We start from the raw sequence: 25,184 nt of genomic DNA, 5'->3' as shown, positions 1-25,184 counted from the left end.
GTAACTCTCAACATAGAATTTGAGTACTAATGTTTAAGTGAAGGGAGCAAGAACTTCCCTTCTGAATCCTACATACTATAACTTGTAGATCTAGATAAGTTGGAAGTCAAGGAGGATGAGAAATAGCTGGAAGTGACTCATAAATCCAGAAAAAGAACAAATGGAATATGGTCTAAAAGAGAAAAGGTGTGTGGAAGGCAAATTACCATGGAGGGACAGAAGGAGCAAAAGGATTAGACCAAGGGGAAGAGCTTTTAGTAACCAGGTCACCAAATCCAAGTAAGAATGATAGTAAGAATCAGAATCTGAGAAATAATCCAAAAAAACAGAAACAAAGAAGAAAATGGAAGACCTGGACACTTCCTGTGGGTCATGTACATGTATTCCTTGTGAAACCTCAGGCCTCAGGGTTGCTTCTGCAATTTTTGTGTGGCAGTTTGAAGGTTGGAGCCCAATAACTGAGGAAACTTTAAAAATGGAAAATGTAACCTCTGTTGTGTTGTACTCTTTTTGGTACTAATGCTGTCTGCAATCTGGGATCTATCTCTGGAAATGAATTAGGTCACTTAGCTATAGTTTTGCTATAGCCTGATGGATCCCAGACATGTTGTTGCTATGAATCCTTATAAACCAGAAATCTTGTGTTTTAACTCACTATGAGTTAAAAAATTTTTAAAAATAAAGTCTTAAAATATGAATACATTTCTAGTTCTGGCATTATGGAAAATTAGATACCCTGTGTCTCTCTTCTGATTGAATTATTAAAATTCAGGGTTAAATTTTATTTATTTATTTATTTATTTATTTATTTTTTATTTATTAAAACTATGAAGCACAACATGGAGTTATAGAAAAGAGAGAAATGTGCCAATCACACTTTGGATACAGACTGAACAAAATTTAAGTGGTGAATTTAAATTAAGTACCCTGTCATTAGCAGTGATAGCAGGAAACTAGGAAACACTATTTCCTCCCTGGAGGATGACAACTTCAATCTCATCTTCAACATAGTTCCACTGATAATGTCCTCTGGAAAACCAGTGGTTGATATTCAAAACAAAACAAAATAAAACAAAGAAAGACACACACTCACACAGGAAAATAAAATACTATAGCTAAGAGCACATAGAAACAGTAGGTGAGAAAAACAGATCTGGAGTGTTGTCAGATATCAACATTTTCAGGCAGAATCAAAATGACAATATTTAGTATAATTAAAGAAATAAAAGAGAAGCTTTAAAATGTGAAGCAGAAACAGTAGATTTGAAAAAGAACCAGAGAACTTGTAAGCAATCAACAGAATTCTTTAAAAAAAAGAGCTCAGTGGGTAAGTTTAAAAGCAGATTAGACACAGCTAAAGCAAAAATTAAAACACTAAAAGTTAGAACTGAAGAAATTATCATAATTAAGTTCAGAGAAGTAAAAGTGGGGAAATATGAATCAGAAGATATAAAATGTAAAATGTGGAGGGGTCATAGAGGAGAAAGCGAGAAGTTGTAATATATTTTAAAATGGGGTTCCAAATGGAGTTAATAGAGGGAATGTAAACGGGAAATTTTTTGGAACTATTAAACTACATTAATCAAGTCTGAGACACAATAATCCTAAAAAATTCCACAAAAGATAAATCAGTAATCCATAACAAAACATATCTTAATGAGACTTCAGTACATCAGAGAAAAAAAGAACTTGACAAAGGTGACATTGATCAATTGGGAAAGGATAGGCTCCTCAATAAATGGTTTTGGACAATTGGTTATCCATGTAGAAAAATATGTATTAAATTTGAATCCCTAGTTCATGAGTTTGCACATAAAGCAATTTTATGTGGGTTAAGTGTGAAAGATCATACTATAAAACTATAAATGTATAATTAAGATTTTTGGGCTTAGAATACAGAATGATGTTTTTGCAAATAGTTATATCAAAATTTTTCAAATCACAAAGGAAAATATTATAAATTTTACTACATTAAAATTAAAACCTTCCTGTTTATCAGAGAATACCTACAAAGAATAAAAAGACAACCACAAAGTAGGAGATTTTTTGTAACATCTTTAATCAATATAAGTATCCTTGGTTAACCTTATCATTAATTAGATTAGTATATATTGATACTGCTATACTTTCTCACCTACTAGTTGGCACAATTTTGAAAGTCTTACAGTACTACTGTTGGTAAGGATATGGAGCAGTGGGAAATCTCACACAGCTGGTGGAATTACAAATTGTGTAATGTCCTTGGCATTAATTGGTAAATTTTACTTTGTGCCTTTCTTACAACCCAGCAATCCTGCTCCTAGCTGTTTGCCCCCAAGGAAGTACTTGTGCATGAGTGGCAGAAGTCACACACAAGATTATTGACTGAAATACTTTTCATAATATTCTCAAACTGGAAATAACTGAAATATCCACTTAATAGAATGGATAAACTGTGATATATTTATGCCTTGGAATACCAGAGAGTTGGACAAATGAGTGACTTTAGCTATTGACATCAACATGGATGAGTATCAAAAACATAATATTGATCAAAAGAATCAAGTCATAGAGGAATGCTATAGTATTATTGCATTTAATTAAGTTTCAAAACTGGGAAAAATGAAAAAATATGCTATTTTGAAGTACCTGCATTGATGGGAAATATATAAAGGAAAGAAAACAATTAATACAAAATTTAAGATGGTGCTTAACCCCAAAGGAAAGAAAGATGATGGCAAGAGGGGAATGCAGTAGGGAAAGTGGACATGGGGGTGCAAAATTATTCCTTTTATTACTATTTTATAATGTGTACATATATGTTTACATTTGAAAAAAATTAAGTGCAAAAAGAAAGACTCCCACTAGTGGTGAAAATAGAAAATTATGGAGCATTAAAAAAAACCTAGTTTAAGTCTCTTCAGGACAGAATTATCTAGTTACTCAAGTATATGAATGATATTTCTATCACTGTCAGGAAAAGCAAAATGAAGCTGTCTATTATCTGATGCAAACTGAAAACCTGTACATTCCACATTGAATTCATACCAGTTCTTAAATTTTCAAGAGTACCAGCTGGGCAGTGTTATCATTTGGGATGGTTTTTCTATGTTGGATTTTCTTTTATAGGAGATGCAATGTTTGTATTGATTCACCATTGTCAAAACAAACTTAAATTACCAAATAACAAAACCAGGGAAATGTGTTTTACAGTATGCTCATCTATATTTTCACTTGTGGGATATAACATTAGCTCTGTCTTATATGAATTAGATAGTCTTACTGAATCAGAAGAGGAAATGTCCATAAAGATTTAAGAAGAATGAAGAAAGAGAATTCAAAAAATTAAGCCACCTTAATAATTTTAGCTTCAATATTAACTTTTACTTTCTGCCTGGTTTGGGACTTTTGTGGCATATTAATTTGATTTTCAGTTGGCTTCTAACTTGATGCCATGGGAACATTTCTAAACTTATTGAAAGAATCTTTCATTAAAAATGCTTGGGTGTTATATTAGAATTGATATGTAAACTGCTTATTATTTTCTTAAAAATGTCCAGATTTTTAGGCTATATAAAACTTAAACCATTTGAGTTATAATAATTGCTCAAATATCCCAAGACTTCTCAAATTTTTAAAAAATAAGCTGATAATTTTTATATAACAAAATTTTGAGGCACCTGTCATGATGGGGAATAGGAAACTGAATTATCATTTATAATTGCTTATGAAGGAATGGTAATGTCCTTGAATCCTTAACTGTAAAATTGACTGTTAACTTTTTAAATTAAAAACAAAACAAAACAGAGACTATAGCATTTCACTTCTTCAGTTTATAAATATAAGCAAGTTTTTTTTCTATAAGTACTCTAATGAAACTCAGAGGATAGTTCTAGACTGTATCTACAAAGCACAATACACAAATATGGTCTATTTATACAATAAATTCTGAAAATTCAGCCTGAAGTGACTAATTAAAACTGCTTTTAAAAAAAGTGATTAAGAACTTTCTGTATTTTATCAATATGATGTTTTATTCTATTGGCTGAATATATAGAAATGTCAGCATTATATCTATTCCATTTTTCCCCCTGCTCTAGAGGAAATCTGATTTTCTTATATCTTAAAAAATAGACAATTGAAGAAAAATAAAATCAGATTTTTATTCTCTCCTCTTTGTTTGAACCAGCTATATGGTGATTTCACTGGAAAATTATGTAATTTCATGCTGTTCATTAACTTATGAACCTAATCTTATCAAAGTGTTCTGAATGGAGTTTTTAGTGCTGAAAGACTTTTACTAATGGTTTACCACTCTTTGATTAAAATAACAAAATATCTGTTACTGTTTGTGCTTTTTTGTTAAAAAAAAAAAAGTAATCATCCTGGCTAGTTAGCTCTGTTGGTTAAAGCATCATCCTGATATACTAAAGTTGTGAGTTTGATCCCCGTTCAGGGCATACACAAGAATCAACCAAAGAATACGTAAATAAATGGAACAACAAATCGATATTTCTCTCTCCCTCCCTCCCTCTCCCTCTCTCCCCATCCCTCCCCTCTTCTCCCTCTTTTGCTCTCTCTCCCTTCCTCTCTCTCTAAAATCAATAAATAAAATTTTAAGAAGTAGTAAGGAAAGGGAAGCTGGGATGAGGACTGACTAGAGTATGTGATTAAGCACATTGTAGAAAGACATAACATTTTCATGATTTAAAGCTTTTGAAGAAGCACAAGTTAGTGCATCCAGATATCTAAGTGTTACTTCTGTATTTTAGTTTCTAGAAAATATTTTCATTTAATTTCATTACATAAGCATACAAATGCAAATTCTCTTCATTAGTTCAGAGAACAGTAGATTTTATATAATGATGCAATTACAGAGATTGTGAAATAGAGTTTAAAAACCCATTGTATAATCATATAATACTAACGTGTTTAGCAATCTCAGCTGCAAACTAGGGAAATGCTATGAATTTCTTCTTACTGATTAGTTTAAAGGCAAGAATATTAATGTATAATTTACATGTACTGTAGCACATTAAATTCTAGCTCCTTAAGCTTGAATTAACTCTTCTAATGAGCTTACAGGATTTTTGAGATTATGAAATAAATATTTTCCAATTAATTTAAAAGTAGTTGTTATTTATAAAGGAAACCTGATGTTGTTATTTCAATATTTGAAGAAATTTGCTCTTTGCAAATATTGCAATTCTTACTTAACCTCATGAGAGAACAACCCAAGATTGTATTTATAAAAAAGAAAAACTATTTGGTAACTTGGATTAATTATCTGTGAATCTCTGATTTGTTTATTTACAAAATACTAATTAGTAATTTTTATCATGAAGGATGTATTCTTATTTGAAATGTTCTCCCTCTAGAATCTATATCTAAAGTAATAAACCTAACTAGTCAGAAAAAAACTGTATAGGCATTCTGTGAACTCACTGTTAACATCCTGAGAGCACACTTATTTTTGCTTATCATGTTTATGCTATAAACATTTTAATTTACTTTTAATCTCCTAGATAATGCACATAGTAGCATTTTTGGTAAATCATTGTTTCAATATAACAATAATATACAAAGTACTCTATAATATTACTGGTAAAATTTATGGCTCACTATATTTTTCCAATAGACTTATTGTAATAGTGAAATTATTTGGTACTGAAAATATGTTTATGTTTTTTAAAAATAATATATTTAAAGTATTTTTTCACCAAGAGTTTATTACTAGCTAAGATTGCAAGAGATTCTTTTGTATTTTGCTTCTGTTTAATTATCAGAGCTTAGGGCTATATAGTCTCTTCAGATCTATCTTCTAACTCACTAATACTCCCTTCAGTCGTTCATGAAAATCATCTGTTAAGCCCATCCATTTAATACTTAATGTTACTTGTTGCTTATAGCAGTTCATAGTTTTTTAAGTTTTCATTTATCTAACAAATTTTTATATTGTTTTTACTTCCTTAACTATATCAGCCATAGTTTATTTAAACTCTGCTTGATAAACTCGTTCTCTAGAGTAGTGGTTCCCAGCCTATTGGGTACCAGGACTAGTTTTGTGGAAGATAATTTTTCCATGGATGGGGATGTGGTGGGGAGATGACTTTATAGCCTGCCACCAAGTTCAGCTTAATTGTCACTTGCCACTCACTCATAGCATTTTGATATGAGTCTGTAAGCAACTGATTTATTATGGTCTCTGTGCAATCAAACCTCTCTGCTAATGATTATCTGTATTTGCAGCTGCTCCCCAGCACTAGCATCACTGCCTCAGCTCCACCTCAGATCATCAGGCATTAGGTTCTCGTAAGGAGAGCGCACGACCTAGATCCCTCGCATGCACGGTTCACAGTAGGGTTAGCACTCCTATGAGAATCTAATGCTGCCTCTGAGCTGATCTGACAGGAGGCAGGGCTCAGGCAGTAATGTGAGCAATGAGGAGCGGCTATAAATACAGATAAAGCTTTGCTTGCCCTCTGCTCACCTCCTGCCATGCAGCCCAGTTCCTAACAGGGTTGGGACCTCTGCTCCAGAGCCCAGGTGGTCTATCGCATTGTTTATTCCTTCACTTAATATTTAGTCATGTTACTTATCTCCTGTGTGCCTAATTATGATTTGTTTTGAGTGCTGGGGATTATATATTAAAAATTATAGAAATAATTTGAAACCTGGAATGATGTTACCATCCTGTAGGGAAATTTTACATGTGCTTCTGCCTGAATTGCTGGGAGCTTAAGCAGTCAACACTGGGTTCACTCTCTGTGAGGAAAAATTAACTTCTGAATCACCTTATATTGGTGATATTGTCTTTATACCCGTGGTGTTGCCTGTCAGAGTCTCATTTCAAAGCATATAGGGTTTCCTAAGGCCTCCCCCTTGGCAGTCCCTGCTCCTGTATTTCTGTGAGGTTGTCAAAAATTACTGCTCATTTTCTCACCATCTCAGTCCCTTCTGAAGTCGGAAGATGCCAATAGTGGACAAGTACGCTCAAGTGCTCCCCTCTCCCCAGATCCCTCTTCCCCCATATCTCACTGCAATGCTTTTTTATTGCTCTGTGAGCTGACCTGCAAAGGGTTGATAAAATTATATAATCTTCTTTTACTAGAAATGGCCATTTAAAGTAACGTATATTTTTGTGTGCTTTATCTTACTATAATGAGTCATCCTTACTAATCTACATTTATTCCTATTTTCAACCCAAGTCACAGATGAAATTATCTTTAAATGGAAAAGGTAGAAACACTTAATTGTATATAAAGTGTTTAGTCCAGAAAATAATAAGTAACTTCTATTGACACACATAAAGGTATGTCAGGCAATCACTATTCCAAGTTCTTTGCATGAAATCACTCCTTGAAGTCTCACAGAAATCCTGTGAGAGAACTATTGCCATTAGTTCCATTTTACAAGTGAAGAGAATAAGATGGAAAAAAAAAATAGCCAGAGCTTCTAATCACTACACTTCACAGACTAATTAAATAAAAACATGCTAAATAAATTTTATGTCAAAATTTCCCTATTGCTTTTAGTAATTTATTATTCCAATAAGTTAGACATCCATGGCTTTAGTTTTTAAGAATATTTAAATTTATATTAGATGCTCTCTTTTAAGAGAAAGGAAGTAAGTAATCCATTTTAGAGCTATTCCACCTAGAATGACTAATTTTTTAAATTAGAAGTTAATAGAGATAGGTTAAGTTACATGTTTGGGGAGATAATGGGCTTTATTCCATCACTATTTTGACAATTAAGATTACCAGCCAGGTTGAGTTGGGGCATCTGTTAGCCATCTTATCCCATTGGCTTTCTCTGATTATTTTTCCATTTGTTTATTTTTTTATTGTGGATTGTAATGCAGAAGATACATATTTTAAAATGATACATTATGTTTTTTCCATAGGGAAATCTTTGAATTTAAAGATTGTGTCTTATACTGTAATTAATTGTTTTTGTGTATTGAATAAAACATTTGTTTGAATGATAGAAGTACTCTTCTGGCATGGTAGTATAGAGCTGAGCCTTAATAGACAGCATTCTTTTTCTTTTTTTCTCTTTTTTTTTTACTTTTTTTTATTTTTCTTATCCCCCTCCCCACCTTTGTCAAATATTAATTGACCATAGAGACCTGGGTTTATTTCTGGGCTCTCCACTGTTCCATTGATCTATATGTCTGTTCTTATGCCAGTACCAGGCTGTTTTGGTTGCCATGGCCTTGTAGTATAGTTTGATGTCAGGTATTGTGATTCCTCTTACTTTGTTCTTCTTTCTCAAGATTGCTGAGGCTATTTGGGGTCATTTTTGGTTCCATATAAAGTCTTGAAGTATTTGTTCTAGGTCTGTGAAATATGAATAGACAGAACTCTTTAGTGCATTACATTGCAGTCCCCCTGTAAGATGTCAGCATAATGAGTTAATACATAATATTGTATATGTAATAAGTATGTCAATGAGATAGAATTCCAGTGCTAATTTATTTTAGCTTTTGTCTTTTATCATGACTAATTCTAATATCATTGCATGCTTTTACTCATCTTTAGTCTATCAAAAATAGTTTATTAGGCACATATTTCAAAAAAGCACTGGCCTTGCTGAAATGTTTTGCTACATTTGTCAAATTTTCCAAGCAGTTCTTTGTGAAGGTATTTGCATCTTTTTGCTACATGAAAAAAAATGTTAATAATACATTAGTGAAAGGAAAACTAAAACCAAACAATGAGGGGAAAAGATCAATTGATTTGCATGAAACTGTGCACATTAAAACATACAATTGCTCAGTTTGATTTTGTGCAGCAGTCTTCACACTCTCACATTTTCAGAAGAGAAATAATTTTTAATGGAGACATGGTTTAAACATTTTATAAAGTTACTATGTTAAATATCTTTATGGGGTAAATACTCCCACAGGTGTTTTAATCTATTTCATTTATTTTAGCTTGTCTCTGGAGAGCGCCACCCCCCTCCCAGGAGTATTTGTACAATGTCCTAACGAAAGGTTAACAATTATATTAGTAGAGACACTTATTTGTTATTTGAATCTTGTGTGGTGTGCTTTAGAAGTATGAAACCTCCAAGTATTAGGTAGATCATTTTTATCTGAGTTTTATATAAATAATTAAAATATCTACTTTGCCAATACTCACTCCTACGGAGACTTTAAGATAGGATTCCACCAACCCATTTTGGAGGTAGGTTAGACCATTATCTTTTGGAATATAGTCCCTTTTTCTGGCATTATTGAGAAAGAGAGCTTTTATCTTTTACTGCCAGTTAACTTAATCTCTTTTATGGATAATTGTCATATGCACATATATTAACATTAGCAGCTTGAATCTGACAATACCAAAAGTAGTGTGAAAATAGCAAGATAGATTAATTTTTAAGATAGTAATGTGGTATCTTTACACTAACCACACTGTTAGAGTTTATGTCTTTGGTTATTCTGTATCAACATCTCATATCTAACTCCAAATAAAATTTTAAAAATTATTTCAAAGTAACTTTATTAGTGTTCTGAAATTACAAAAAGTAAAATGACCCCTGAGAATTAACACACAGAAGATAATAAAAATCACCTGTAATTTACCAACCAACCATAACCACAGCATATATTTTATTGTATATTTTTAAAAGCTTTTTCCTCTAAATACATAAACACAAGTAGAATATGCTGATTTGAAAAGTAGATTCTTTTTAAATATTAAGTGGACTTTATTCAATTAAGTGAGGTTTGAGACACCATGTACCAAAGAGATGCATGCATCCTAAATATGCAGGAGAGACTTTGTAAGCCTTAGAAAGCATCTTTTATTGTTATTAATTCACTTTGATTTTGTATTTTCCTGTCCCTACAATTGAGTTTTTTGAGTCACTGAAAAGCAACTATTTAATCAGCTGAGTTGCAACTGTGGTACGAAGTATTCAATGTCACAAGTGCTTTTAAAAATTTGTTAGCTTTGTGTTGATGTCATGTCAAGCATATGGTAATTGTCTAGGTTACTACTATAATATTCTTTATTTGGAATATGGTTTCCTAGCAACTCTTGCCTTTTCCTAATGGCTGAATTGATTTCTGCACGTTTGTAATGCTTCTTACCGCATCAGAAATTGTCACCTTGTGTGCAAATGTCACAAGATCAAATTTACATGTAGATTCAATTCTAAGAAATTACCCTGTTTTATCACTTGCCCTTAATGTGTTTATTTCAAAGGTTAAACCAGCCATAAAACTATAAATTTAGTAAAATTTCATTAATTCAGACCTCACTCTTTGGGGAAATATGATAATTTTGACAATGATGTCTGAAATGCATAAGACCTTTTGAAGTTGAAGTAACAGTTATTTTGATGGTCAAATGACCATGTAATAAGCAGGTGGGTAGGGAAATAGGCCCAGACTATACACTGAACGTTCCAGAGGATGAAAGATTTTTACTGCAAAGGTTGTTTGTTGTACCCGCTGAGATGATGCCTGATTCTGCATGATCCTGGCTGGAGTCTTGCTAGGAGTCACTTTACTCATTTGTTCAACAAATGTTTTTGGATACTTCCTGTTTTTTTGACAACCAGTTAGGCACTGGGGATGTAAAGGTAAACAAATGGAATATGGCCTTGACCCTCCCAGAAATTACAGTCTAATGAACCAACACCTATAAATAATTGGCATGGTCAGCGAGTAGAAACAGACACTTGGATTTCTCTCAATGTTTCTGTCTTAGTATTGGCATATTTTTATTAGGTTTTTTGAGACATTTGGCTGAGACTTTAAATTCTTCTTAGAATCTTTAAGATGTTGTACATTCAGACCTACATTATTTTGGTGTCTTTGTAGGCTTTGTTTATATCTAGGGAAGTAAAGTTGAAAGACATTGAAAACCAATTATGTGCTAGTGGTTGGTTTGATAGTTTATATGTCATCTCATTTATTCTACACAACAACCCTATGATGCTCACATATGCAGTTTTTACATACTGTAAAGTTCAATAAGTAAGACCTCAATGGGTTAAAGAATATATGTAAGATCGAGGAAAAAATAATATATATCCTACATCTTCTATATGTCAGATTTGTGCCAGGTGTTATATACACTTTATCTCTTTTTTATGTCACCCTGAACACTTTACAAAGTAAGTTTTATTCATTTTATGTTACATTTGAAGAATCTGAGATTCAGAAGTTTACATAGAATGACCAACATTATCTAGTTACTCAAATTTGAACATGGATGTATCTGCTTGAAAAAAATAAAAAATCTTTTGATCTTTCCTTATATCAAACTGGTCAGTACTTCGCCAGAATAACTAGAGTGGAACTGTTACCTGAATACTTAACAAGCGTTGCTTCTCATCAGTGTTTTCTGTGTGCCAGGCATCATGCTAGGCTAGAATGTGCACACACACTCTCACGTGTTCTCTCCTTCCTAACTCTCTTTCTCCACACACACATATGTAGTTAATTTACTTACATTTATGTGTGTGTTAAGCATATTTTAATATCTGTGATATATACATATATCCTATAGATACTATGTTTTTCTGTACCTACACACCTATGATCAAATTTAATTTATAAATTAGGCAATTTCATGGATAAAAAATTTGTTCTTACCATAGATCTTAGCAACCTCAGAATATAATTTTTTTTCTTTATTAAGTTAAAAATTTACCTTTTCACCAAAAAAAAAAAAAGCCCCTTACAGCTTCTCTCTGGCATATCTGAAATGCCAGCATCACTACTTTCATGCTATGGGATCATTATTAAATAAAATAAAGGTTACTTGAACACAAGCATTGTAATACTGTGACAATAGACCTGATAACAGAAATGACTACTGCATGACTAGTGGGTAAATAGCAAACACAGTGTGTATATGCTGGACAAAGAGGTTATTCACATCCCAGGTGGAACGGAGTGCAACAACATAAGATTTCATTGTGCTAGTCATAATAGCTCATAGTTTGAAACTTAAAACTGAATTGTTTATTATGGGAATTTTTCACTTAATATTTTCAGTTGACTGCAGATAACTGAAAATTGAGGATGTGAAACTGCAGGTGGGGCAGGGACTAATGTCTGTATTGCATGTTATCACATAAGTCTTAATATAATCATGATCGTGAATCAATTGTTATCTTTATTTACAAATAATAGAACCAAGACTCAGAAGGTTAAGGAGCTTACTTTCAAATAAGAGTAAATAGGTAACTAAGACCAAGAGTAGATTCAGAATTTAATTCAAATCTGTTTGACTTCAACGTTCATGCTCTTAACATTACCTTACACTGCTACCTACAACATGATTACAACATATGATTTCAAATCTTATGACTAAGGTAATAACTTTAATCTTCCTTGAAAAAAATTATCGCTCTTTTTTAAGAAAGGAATATTCAGATGTAATAGCAGGGCAATGACTTGAAGGCACCCAAATTTGAGGCAAACTCTTGACTATACTGTAGATGGAGATGTTGAAATAATGAGAATAATTATGTCAACATTTAAGATCAGGATCCCCAACTTGGTAGTTTTATAAAATTTCAAAATCTCTAAATAAAAATATAAATTGGGAATAATATCGATACATAAACTTCTGTAATATTAGTTTATTATAAAAATAGAAGATATGATCTCCTCTTTGTGGCAATAATTCAAAACCAGGAAAACACAGATTTAAAACTATAACTTAGAATCAAAAGAAACATTGCTTTTTAGGACAGATAATTTTCCAGATGCTATCAGTTGATTCTTTTGCATATTAAGTTATCCATAATTACTTTTATATTTATAATAACCAAAGCACTGATTGGAAGTGAAAAATATAGGAAAATGTTTTGATCACTCAGCCAGCAAGCATTTACTGAATTTCTCTCCTGTGCAAAACTACGTAATTGAGTTGCAAGCTAACTGCAGGAGTGCCAAATACTAATCTGCTTTTTTCTTGGCTCTCATTAAGTCAAAATTCTCTCTACACAATACCAAAACATCTGGTCACTTAAATCTATTCAGTCAAAAATTCAATCAGTCGCTCAGATTTTCAGACTCCACGTTTTCATTCAACTTGTTTGCCTTGATTGTTAGTTTACCTGAAAGCTATGTCTAACAGTTAATAGCATATATTTAGAAATGTCAACATGCTTGGCATCTTACCTATGAAAAGGAACACATCTGCACGAGAGAAAACACACGGCATATTCTCACAAGGTTTCAGTCAATGGTTTCCATGGACCTGTGTGTTGTTCTCTTCCTCCTATTTCTGTTCTGTTTACCTTTCTTTCTGGGTTTGTCTTCCCAATTCCTAGCCCCCCCACCCTCAGAATTTCCTCAGGTTTCCTTCCTCTCTCAATTTCAGAAAAGCACTTGTCATTTTTCTATGGGCTACCTAAGAATTAATCACTCAAATAGTATTGTTCTGAGTAATGCACATAAAACTGTTGATACTAGTTAATTTAGAAGGGCTTTTTATTTTTTACTTTTTTATTTTATTTTATTTTTTTTGCATGGATGTGGTACATTTGTTATAACATAGTTATTATAAACTAAAGTGCATAGTTTTCATTGCACTTCACTCTTTCCATTGTATAGTTTTATGGTTTTTTTTAAAGTATATTTTATTGATTATGTTGTTACAATAGTTCCAATTTTTTCCCCTTTGCTCCCCTCTGCCCAGGCCCCACCTTCCCCCAGCAATCCCACGCCTCTTAGTTCATGTCCATGGGTCATGAATATAAGTTCCTTGGCTTCACCCTTTCCTATATTATTCTTTTTTAAAATTAATTAATTAATTAATTTTTTATAACAAAAAATAACAATTCCCCCCTCTCAGACTTAAGACCCTTTATAATCTTATAAAAGACATTGGACGGAGGTCTTGTGCTCTTCTAGCTGCTTCAAGCTGGACATGGTTGTCGTCCTACCTACCCTTGGGTCCAGAAATCCCTAATAAGAGTGGGGGTGTGGAGGGGAGGGTGGCCTTCCCACATGGGGAAGGATCTTGCAGATTCCAGGTCAGTTGGCTGTCCCCAGACAATGGCATGCTTGGTTTAACAGGCTGGCATCCTTGTTGTATTCTGGGGGCAACAGATTTGGCAACAGGGTTAAAAGGCATCATTCGATCCATAACCACTACATGACAAAAGGCAGGGATTAATTTTTCAGTGTGCAAGGCATGTCTATTTTACTTTTAAACTTGAAGTTTTAGATTTGTTTAAATTTTCCATATGTGCATGAATTACTGTATGTATTCATTTTTAGTATCAATGGGAGTTATACAGACAGTGCCATCATGGACTGTTTTCCTTTCCTTCTTTATAGGTATCTATAATTTAAAAAACTCATTAACATAATTTAAAAATAAAGTAAGCACAAGCTCTCCCCTACATATTTGATAAGAAATACTCAGCAGACAATGCCTGAAACTGAACAGGATAAAGATTTTTCTCAGCTAAAAATGGGCAGGAGCGTCAGATCTATGTGACACAATTGTGCTGACAAGCTCTTGGGCAGAAAAATTAGGGCTTGTAGAAATAATGGTCACAAAAGAAAACTATACTGGCAGAAATTAGTATGAGGAGATTTCTGATTAATGAGTCACAAATCATCACTGTAAAATTTAAGTGGGAAAGAATTGATGTGAATTAAAACATCTTCAGCTCTGTCAGTGGGCCCTGATTGGGGGCAACTTGCTGCAGGCAGAGACTATGGCATCTAGGCAGAGTCCACGGGTCAGCGGTTCCCTCACGCCCCAGCTCTTCAGGGCTACCAGCCAAGGTGCCTCCAGGGCAAGGTTTGCTTTCTTGTCAAAATGGCAGTGCCCAGCATGCTCTGAGCAGAGCTCTCAGGTGAGGGTAAGAGTCTTCCCTGAAGAGTAAGCAAGCCTATCACACTCCAGATTTTAAACACCCCAAGTCTGCGCCTCCTGGGCAAGGGGTAGACCCAAGATGGCAGAGTAGTAGGTAGAAGCTGCACAAACCTCCTCCCAGGACTCTACTGGAATTACAACTAAATTATAGAAAAAGAAAAAAACATTTGAAAAAACCAACTAAACACTAGCTGAAGAGAAGCCTTATTACCACAGACCAAAAAAGTCATATTGCCACAATGAGGCTGGTAGAGAGTGTGTGGGGACATAAGAAGGCTAGCTGGGCTCACACAGGTGGTAGCTGAATTCCTGGAGGGATATTTCAGCAGCTGGGGGGTTCCCCCTGGGAAGTGTGGGATCTGAACTCCAAGTTGGTCTCCCCAGCCTATAACACCAGAACTAGGAAAGGAGCCCAAATAACATATAGCTGTGAAAAGCAGTGGGGTTTCTGCCCACCAGGGAGAGACAGCTAGAGACTCAGAGCTCTTACAGGCCAGTGCCACTTACCTTAGGCTCCAGTAGAGGCAGGGCAGAGTGGACTAGAGATGCATGAGGGGAGTCTAGGGTTGGTGGCTATGGGAGAGAATTGAAGGAATGGCAGCCAGGATACCTGTGCTGAGTCATTCTCCATATTGCAGAAACCATCTTTGTCAGGCGAAGCACTCCCCTCTGAGTGGCATCAGCCTAAGGGGAAGCAACAGGCCCACCCTCAGGAATGACTCTGCCCCATCCTGTGGAGCTTAAGTCAGGCTGGTGAGTACAGCTTAGGTTATTCAGTGATTAGTTTAACAACTAAGGTGGAGATCTGGGAACTCTGAGACCTTAGCTGACCCTTCCCGGGGCCTGGTGCTGGTAAAAGCCAGCTTTGGTGTCCAGCCTGGTTATTTATACACACACACAGGCTGAGCAGAGGGATCACAAGCTGTGGGTTACTGATAGTTCCAAATAGGTTGCCCAGGGTCAGTTACATGAAATGTTTGACATAGGTTGGCACCAGAGTATTTGCAGATCTATCTAATACATGGAAACACATGCATAAAAAGCAGCTAAAAAGGGAAGACAAAAAAACAGACTCCAAATGAAAGAACAAGAGAATTATTCGGAAGAAGAACTAGATGAAACGGAGGCAAACAATTTATCAGATAGAGTTTAACGATTATAAGGGTATTCAACAGCATGGAAAAGGATATAGAAGCCATAAAATAGGACCAGTCAGAAATAAAGAATGCAATATCTGAAATAAATAATACACTGGAAGGAATAAACCATAGGTTAGATGAAGCAGAGTATCAAATCAGTGATTTGGAAGACAAGTTAGAAAAAAACACTCAAGCAGAGCAGCAAAAAGAAAAATGAATTTAAATAAAATGAGGGAGCTAAAAAACCTTTGAGACAACATGAAGCATAACAACATCCACATGACAGGAATACCATAAAGAGAAGAGAGAGAGCAAGGGATCAAGAACCTATTTGAGGAAAGAATGACCAAAAACTTACCTAATCTGGTGAAGGAAAAAGACACATATTTCCAGGAAGCTCAGAGTCCTGAACAAGTTGGACCCAAAGAGGACTACACCAAGACACATCATAATTAAAATGACAAGGCTTAAAGACAAGGAGAGAATTCTAAAAGCCACAAGAGAAAAGCAGGTAGTTACCTACAAGGGAGCGTCAGTTAGACTGTTGTCTGACATCTCAACAGAAACATTTCAGGCCAGGAGAGAGTGACATGAAATATTCAAGACAATGAAAAGCCCTAAGACCTACAACCAAGGTTACTTTAGACAGTAAGGCTATTATTTAAAATCAAAGGAAAAATAAGGAGCTTCCTAGGCAAGAAACAGATAAAAGAATTTGTTAACACCAAACCAGTAATCCAACAAATGTTAAAGGGCTTACTTTAAGAAGAAGAGAGAGAGAGAGAGAGAGAGAGAGAGAGAGAGAAAAGGTAAATAGTATTATATAACAATAAAATGGCCCTAACTATGTATCAATAAAACATTTCCAGAGGAACACACCTGTTAATGTAAAATATAAGAATTAGTTTAATTGCATAATACAGAAAATAGATCAAAGAATTACATTGAAGATGGAGGCTTAGACGGACACGCTAGGTCTCCCTCTACAACTACAGTGGTATACAACTACTTCAAAACAAAGGATAACTAGAAATTCCAGAAAATAAAGCTACACGGAAGCCCAACATATGAAGTTATAAACCAGCGGTGCCATTTGGGCAGGTAAGAGTTAAAGAAGGCAAAGCTGTTTGCGGAGCGGCGGGGCGGGGCGGCGAAAAATCCCGGAGGCAGTCAAGCCCCTGGCATGCATGACTCCGGCGCTGGGGAGCAGCTGCAGCATCGCCTTGAACAGTGAGGCCCAGGGGGACGGGAGGACGGATCCCGGTCTCCTAGCTGAATAACTGTGTGAATCCATCTTGGACCCCCGCCCCCACAGAAAGCACCACAGGGCTGCGAAATAGGTCGCGGACAGGCAGGCGACTCCGATCAAGCCCCTGGCCTGCGCGACTCCGGCGCTGGGGAGCAGCCGCAGCATCGCCTTGAACAGTGAGGCCCAGGGGGGCGGGAGGACGGATCCCGGTCTCCTGGCTGAATAACTGTGAATTCATCTTGGACCCCCGCCCCCACAGAAAGCACCACAGGGCTGCGAAATAGGTCGCGGACAGGCAGGCGCCGGCGGTCGCTGATTTGTGACGCGTACGCAGGCACTGCCCCCTGCCCCCGACAGCCGGCCCAGGAAAACAAAACGCATCTGTCAAAATGTGGCAGACAAATATAGAGATCCCGGTGACACAACTCACCAGACAGCAGATAGAGAATCTGACAGATGAACAGATAAGAAACCTGTCAGAGGCTCAGTTCTGGGCCATTGTTAGCAGGTGGCTTACAGAATTCACAAAAGAGCAGGAAAAAGATATGAAAGAAGCGAAAAACTTTCATAACGAAAGGAACAAAACCACATACGAGACAGATGGTGAGGAATCCAGAGTCCATTTCAACAAACTGGAATATGGAGAAGGAACAAGCAGTCAACCAATGCAGCGAGAGGAAAGGGCAAGCAACAATGAGAGGATCAGAAACCTCTGGGACAGCTATAAAAGGCCCAACATAAGAATCATTGGTTTGCCAGAGAATGAGGAAGATGAACTAGAACTTGAAAAATTGAGTGAAAATATAATAAAGGAGAACTTCCCAGACTTGGGGAAGGGAATAGACTTGCAGGTCCAGGAAGCAAGGAGAGTTCCCAAGAGACTGAACCCAGGGAGAACCACTCCAAGACACATTATAATCAAAATGTCAAAAATCAAAGATAAAGAGAGAATCTTAAAAGCAGCAAGAGAGAAGAAAAGAATTATGTACAAAGGGGTCCCAATTAGACTATCAGCTGACTTCTCAAGGGAAACCCTACAGACAAGAAGGGACTGGCAAGAAATATTCAAAGTAATGAAAATCCAAAACCTACAACCACGAATACTCTATCCAGCGAAATTGTCATTCAGAATAGAAGGACAGAGAAAGTGTTTCCAGGACAAAATAAAACTGAAAGAGTTCATTAGATCCAAACCACTGTTATATGAGAAGTTAAAGGGACTGGTTTAAAAAACAGAAGCTAGGGAGATGAAACAAAGGCAAACGAAACAGGCAACGAGAGTGGAAAAGGAACTGTGGGTAAGGGAAACATAGTGGGGGGAGGCCAACAGGGAGGGGGAGTGGGGAGAGGGAGGGAGATAATATAGGAATTGGGGATCATGGTAGGAGGGAATGGAATAGACGGAGAGAGGTTGGGAGGAACTGTAAGCACAACTAATGGACATAATCTAAAAGGGGGGGACAACTGGAGGGAGGGGGCCACCGGGTGGAGGGGAGCAGAGGGAAGGGAAAGTGGCACAAATGTAATATTTTAATCAATAAAACACATTAAAAAAAAAAAAGAATTACATTTACTTAATGGCATTTAATCAGAAAATAATTTCTTTATGATCATTATTCAGCATTGGTAAATTTCTGCATTTAAACTTGTGTTCCTTTTCTGGGGTCCAAACGTGTCAAACTGTAACGTTTTTTAGTCACATGAGTTATTTGATGTTCTTGACATACATTCTCAATAAATTAAATTTTACCAAGTGAAGATAATTTTGTTTAGTTGTTATGATATTGATAATTGTATTACATAGTTTTTTCTCTCTGATCCTTTCCTGTTCAAGTCAATCTTCTTTTATATTTGAAATGTTTTTACCATATAATTTACCTGGTGTAGTTATACTGACTGGTGTTTATATAAATTTATAGTAGTCTCTGTTCTTTTTATCTTGTGCTCTCATGTTCCCCTTTCTCTAAATTTTCATACTCAGAATCATGTCCTTTTGAAACATAATAAATGTATCCCATGCTCATATTTCACCTTTAGTATTCAAGACAGAAATTAGTAATTTTCTACCAAAGGTATAATGAAATAAATTGGAACTGCTTCATTATGAAAGTTTATATTATGAGGTTATGATGTAATGTGAAGTCTTATTCCATCAATGGAGCATCTTGTGTTATATTGAAACCACTTTTCACTATTTACTTATTATTGCAAGCTATATCCAAATATTCTTTTCTACAATTTTTCTTTCCTCTTACTCTCTTTTTTTAACTGTAATTTGTGAAAATGCTCATCTTATTAAAAAATAATGCCCAGCTAAGCAAAAGTCATACCATATTTTAAAAATACAGACTCTATTAGAATATAGACTCTATTAGAATAATAATACTCTATAAGTATAACATATCAGCCATAAAGAATTATGGAAAAGATTACCTTTTAAGTTTGGTGCTTTTTAAAGATTGTTTATGCCTTCAAATATTTATTCCAAAATGACTAATCCTTATTTTAAGTTGGAAAAATTTATTTGTGTGTTCAGGTAGATTGGTATTTTGATTTGAAACATTGTCTCCGGGAAACATGTTTCTATCCAGACTTATGGCATAGTTTATGGCTGGTGAAGGCCAGATTCTAAAGCCAAATGTACTTGTCTGAAGACCCCCCAATGTTCCGTGATTTGTTGCTACTGTCTGGTAAAGCAATTATGACAAATTAAGCTTTCAGCTTTACTGAACTGAGGTTAAAATGCCTTTTCTCTTTTTTTTCTTGTAGTCTACTTGAGTCAGAACTAACCAAAGGTAAATTACAAAAAGGTAATTATATAGGAGCTTAGGAAATTCAGTTATTAATAACAATTGGTAATAAGATTTTTTTAATTGAAGGAAAACTCTCTCATAATACAAGCAATAAAACAGCTATAAAAAATTATGTAACTAGTTAACAATGAACTCTTAACATTTGAAATTTACCAAGGAAGCCAATGGAGAAGATAAAAGGACAACTTGAAGATGGAGAAATAATTTAGAAGTTTTTGATTTTTCATTTGGAAAGAGTGTTCTTGAGATTATTATATAAAAGAAGTAGAAAACATTGCACAAATCTGTGGCAGAGGTCAAGTTTTTTTTGACCTCTTGAGCATTTGTCTCTATTAACAGAAAATTTACTATTTTCACTGCTTCCTTTTAATTCTTTTAAAAGCTATTAATTTTTTTTTCAAGTTCCCAAATCTTCCTTCTGCTAGAACCTCCCATTATGATTTTGGAACAAGTATTTACTAGAATTTTGTCAAAGTTAACAAGTAGATTTCTTCTAACCTTTAGTATTTCCTACTATTTAGCTGGGTCAGTTGTTAGCTTGGGAAGAGAAAGCACCAATATGTAAATGAGTACATTTTTGAAACCCTACGGTCTTCTCATCTCATCTCTAACAACATATTTGTTTTTGATGTGTATCAATCTGTTTTCAGGTATGAATATTTTCTATTATTTCTTATATTTGTTGCTATCTTCAAATATGTAAAAGAAATTAAATTTTTTTACATTTTATCAAAATCTCAAGTTGTAGATACTATTAATTTATTAAGAAGCTATTCTTTTTTTAAAAGATTTTATTTATTTATTTTTAGAGAGAGGGTCAGGGAGGGAGAAAGATAGGAAGAGAAACATCAGTGTGTGGTTGCCTTTCTTTTCATGTGCTTCCAACCGGGGACCTGGCCCACAACCCAGGCATGTGCCCTGACTGGGAATTGAACTGGTGACCCTTTGGTTTGCAGGCCAATGCTCAATCCACTGAGCCACATGAGCCAGGGCAAGAAGCTAGTCTAAGGGATAATTATGACCATTATAAATATATGCTCACAAATTTTTATAAATGATAGTTCCATGTTAGCATGTTGTTACATCCCAATTCAGAAATTCACACACAGCCATGCCTCAGAACTTATCATCCATCACACCTTAGAACTGTTCCATCTCTAGAATCCAACTCCTAATGTCCTTCCATAACCACAATCTCCTGTTCTGCCATTTCCTATTCTACCATTTCCACTGATCACTGACCAAACTTTATCCATACTTAGGTTTTCTTTTATTTATTTTTTGGCTATGTTTGTCTTTTGTATTAATTTACTGTGGCCACCATTAACAAGGTACCATAAACTGGGCAGCTTAAGACAACAGAAATTTATTGTCTCACAGTTCTGGAACCAGAGGCATTGGCAGAGCCATGAAGTCGTTTTAAATGCGCAAGGGAAGAATCGGGTTTAGGTGTCTCTCCTAGCTTCTTGTCATTTTTTGGCTTGTGGCAGCATAACTCCAGTTTTCACATGGCATTCTCCCTGCATGCATGTGTCTCTGTATCTGAATTCTCCTGTTTATAGGAGTAGCACTCATATCGGTATGGTTTACCCTACTCCAGTATGACCTCATCTTAACCATCTTAATCTGTTCCCAGGCTACTTAAACCCAATTAAATAAATAACATCCCACCATGATGTTATGGCATTAAACATACTAGACTAATCACTATTCTGCATATTGCTGCCTTTTTACTTTAGCCATGCAATTCTTTTTTTTAATTTTATTTTAATTGTTTTTTTATTAAAATTGTTCCACATTTTCCCTCATTGCTAACCCCCCACCCAGCCCACTCTTTCACACACAGTCAATCCCCACCCCGTTGTCCGTGTCCATGGGTTATTTATACTAATTCCTATACTAAACCCTTCCCCTACTGACCCCCCTTCTCTCCCTCTGCCCTCCCTCCTGATAACTGTTACTCTGTTCCTTGTTCAATTTTGTTTGTTTGTTTGTGTTGTTCATTTGTCTCCTGTATCAGGTGATATCATATGGTATTTTTCTTTCATTGCCTGGCTTATTTTGCTAAGCATAATTGTCTCTAGTTCCATCCATGTTGTTGCAAATGGCAGGAATTTCTTCTTCTTTCTGCTGCATAGTATTTTATTGTATAAATGTACCACAGTTTTTTGATCCACTTATCTACAGATGGGCATTTAGGCTGTTTTCAGAACTTGGCTAATGTAAACAGTGCTGATATGAACATAGAGGTGCATAGGTTCTTTTGAATTGGGGTTTGAGGATTCTTCAGATATAATCTTAGCAGTGGAATTGCTGGTTCAAAAGGCAGTTACATTTTTAGTTTTTTGAGGTAATTCCCTACTGTTTTCCATAGTGGCTGCACCAGTCTGCATTCCCACCAACAGTGCAGTAGGATTCACATTTCTCCACATCCTCGCCACCACTTGTTTGTTGACTTGTTGATGATTGCCATTCTGACCTGTGTAAAGTGGTATCTCATTGTGGTTTTTATTTGCATCTCTGGTGGCTAGTGATGTTGAGTATTCTTTCATATGCTTATGTACCCTCTGTATATCCTCCTTGGAGAAGTGTTTGTTCAGGCCCTTTGTCCATTTTTTAATTGGGTTGTTTGTTTTCTTGATGTTGAGTCATATAAGCTCTTTATATATTTTGGAGATCAGTCCCCTGTCTGTGATGTCATTGGCAAATACGTTTTCCCATATGGTTGGTTTCCTTTTCATCTTGCTGATGTTTTCTTTTGCTGAGCAGAAACCCTTTAGTTTGGTGTAGTCCCATTTATTTTTTCCTTTATTTCCCTTGCCTTAGGAGATGTATCAGTGAAAATATTGTTACATGCGATATCTGAAATATTCCTGCCTATGTTTTCCTCTAGGACTTTTATGGTGTCACGTCTTACATTTAAGTCTTTGATCCATCTTGAGTTTATTCTGATGTATGGTGTAAGTTGGTGGTCTAGTTTTGTTTTTTTGCATGTCTCCGCCAGTTCTCCCAGCACCATTTGTTGAAGAGGCTCTTCTCATTTCATTTTATGTTCCATCTCCCTTTGTCAAATATTAGTTGACAATAGAGACCTGGGTTTATTTCTGGTATCTCTATTCTGTTCCATTGACCTATATGTCTGTTCTTTGTTTTTTTTTTTGTTTGTTTTATTTTTTTTGGTTTTTTTTTGTATAGTTTATTTGATTATATTGTTACAGTAGGTCCAATTTTTTCCCTCTTTTCTCCCCTCTGTCCAGTACCTGCCTTACTTCCAGCAATCCCAGCCCCCTTAGTTCATGTCCATGGGTCATGCATATAAGTTCTTTGGCTTCAACCTTTCCTATATTATTCTTAACATCACCCTGTCTGATTATGTTTCTTAGTCCCTGCACCATTTCCCTATTTCTCCCCCTCCCCCCCTCCCAGTTCATAACCCTCCAAATGATCCCCATGCCTGTGATTCTGTTCCTATTATGGTTTGCTTAGTTGGATTTTGTTTTTAGTTTTTAGATTCAGTTGTTCATAGTTGTGAATTTGTTGTCATTTTAGTGTTCATAGTTTTGATCTTCTTTTTCTTAAGTAAGTCCCTTTGACATTTCATATAATAAGGGCTTGATGATGATGAACTCCTTTGGCTTTACCTTGTCTGGGAAGCACTTCATCTGCCCTTCCATTTCAAGTGATAGCTTTCCTGGATAGATAATCTTGGTTATAGGTTGCTTTTCATCACATTGAATACTGCTCGCCAGTCCCTTCCTGCCTGAAAAGTGTCCTCTGAGAAATCAGCTGATAGTTCTATAGGCACCCCTCTGTAGGCAACTCTTCACCTCTCTCTTGCTGCCCCCAGGACTCTGTCTTTATCTTTCACCTTTGGCATCTCAATCACGATGCGTCCTGGTGTGGTCCCCTCTGGGTTCAGCTCGCTAGGACCCTCTATGCTTCCCAGACCTGTATGTCCATCTCCTTCACAAAATTTGGGAAGTTTTCCCAATTTTTTTCAATTCTTGCTTCCTCATTCTGCACTGGTTGACTGTTTTTTTTCTTCCTTATGTTCCAAATCATTGATTTGAACTCCGATTTTCTTCCCTTCACCATTGGTTTTGTGTGGATTTTCCTTCATTTCACTTAGCATAGCCTTCACTTCTTCTCTTATGTGTTTGCTGTACTCAACCATATCTATCAAGTTTGTGAGCATCTTTATCACCAGTGTTTTGAATTCTGCACCTGTTAGGTTGTCTGTCTCCTCTTCTGTTAGGTTGGCTATCTCCTTGTCACTTAGTTCTCCCACTGGAACCTTGATCCATTTCCCCCTTTGGGCCGTACTTCTCTGTCTCCTCATTCTGACAGGCTCCTGTGTTTGTTTGCCTCCACACCACAGGAAGAGCTGTTGCTCCTGTTACGATGTAAGGGGTGAAGCCTTAGGGGTTTATCAGTACAAGGCGACCTGTTTCACCACGTTGTGGTGCTGTATTGTGGGGCAGTAGTCCGAGAGGGAACAATGCCACCTACCCAGCACTCACCCCTTTTCCAGGCACCTCTTTCACTTCTGCACCAGACTGGCATCCCTCTAGCTGCTTCCTAGGCTTTCATTCCCAGAGTGGGTGGGTCAGCGGATGTTCTAGGACCATGGGGGCCCTTTAAACAAGTGGACTCTGCTGAGACCGGAAGTTTCTGCCTCCATCCAAATCCCCACTGGTCTGCACAGTCAGAAGTAATGAGGCTTGATTTTACCCAGTGCTGGGACAATGAGCTGCGAGGTCCAGTGAGGGACTGAGAACGCTCCCCGGATGTCCCTCCTGACTTTAAAATGTGTGACTGCACTTTCTGCCAGCCTGCCACTGCCGCCGCCACTGCTGCCACTGCTGCTGCCACTACACTGTGTCCTCTTCGCCCTGGCTCCACCCCTCCTACCTGTCTGGATGAGTATTTCTTCTTTATATCTTTGTTTGCTGGACTTCCATGCAGTTTGATTTTATGGAACTTGTGGTTGTTTTTAGTTTTGAGGTAGTGGTATTCCTTCTTAGTTGTGGAGGGAGATGCAGCATGTCTCTCTATGCCTCCATCTTGGCCAGAAGTCTCAGTATTTCTTACTTAAATCTCTGTTGGTCTTTGATGCAGCTCCATTTTCTGGAACTTCTAGTTG

The 25,184-nt window shown here is 36.1% G+C and overlaps 1 protein-coding gene across 1 annotated transcript in view; it reads left to right on the top strand.

Annotated features, from left to right (window-relative positions):
- Positions 1 to 25,184, top strand: part of GUCY1A2 (guanylate cyclase 1 soluble subunit alpha 2) — a 313,858-nt gene that overhangs the window by 223,593 nt on the left and 65,081 nt on the right. The window lies entirely within an intron of this gene.

This window comes from Furipterus horrens, unplaced genomic scaffold, assembly GCF_987537825.1.
Source record: "Furipterus horrens unplaced genomic scaffold, mFurHor1.1.pri manual_scaffold_2, whole genome shotgun sequence".
Taxonomy (NCBI): Eukaryota; Metazoa; Chordata; class Mammalia; order Chiroptera; family Furipteridae; genus Furipterus; species Furipterus horrens.
This window is presented reverse-complemented; position numbering and strand designations above follow the sequence as displayed.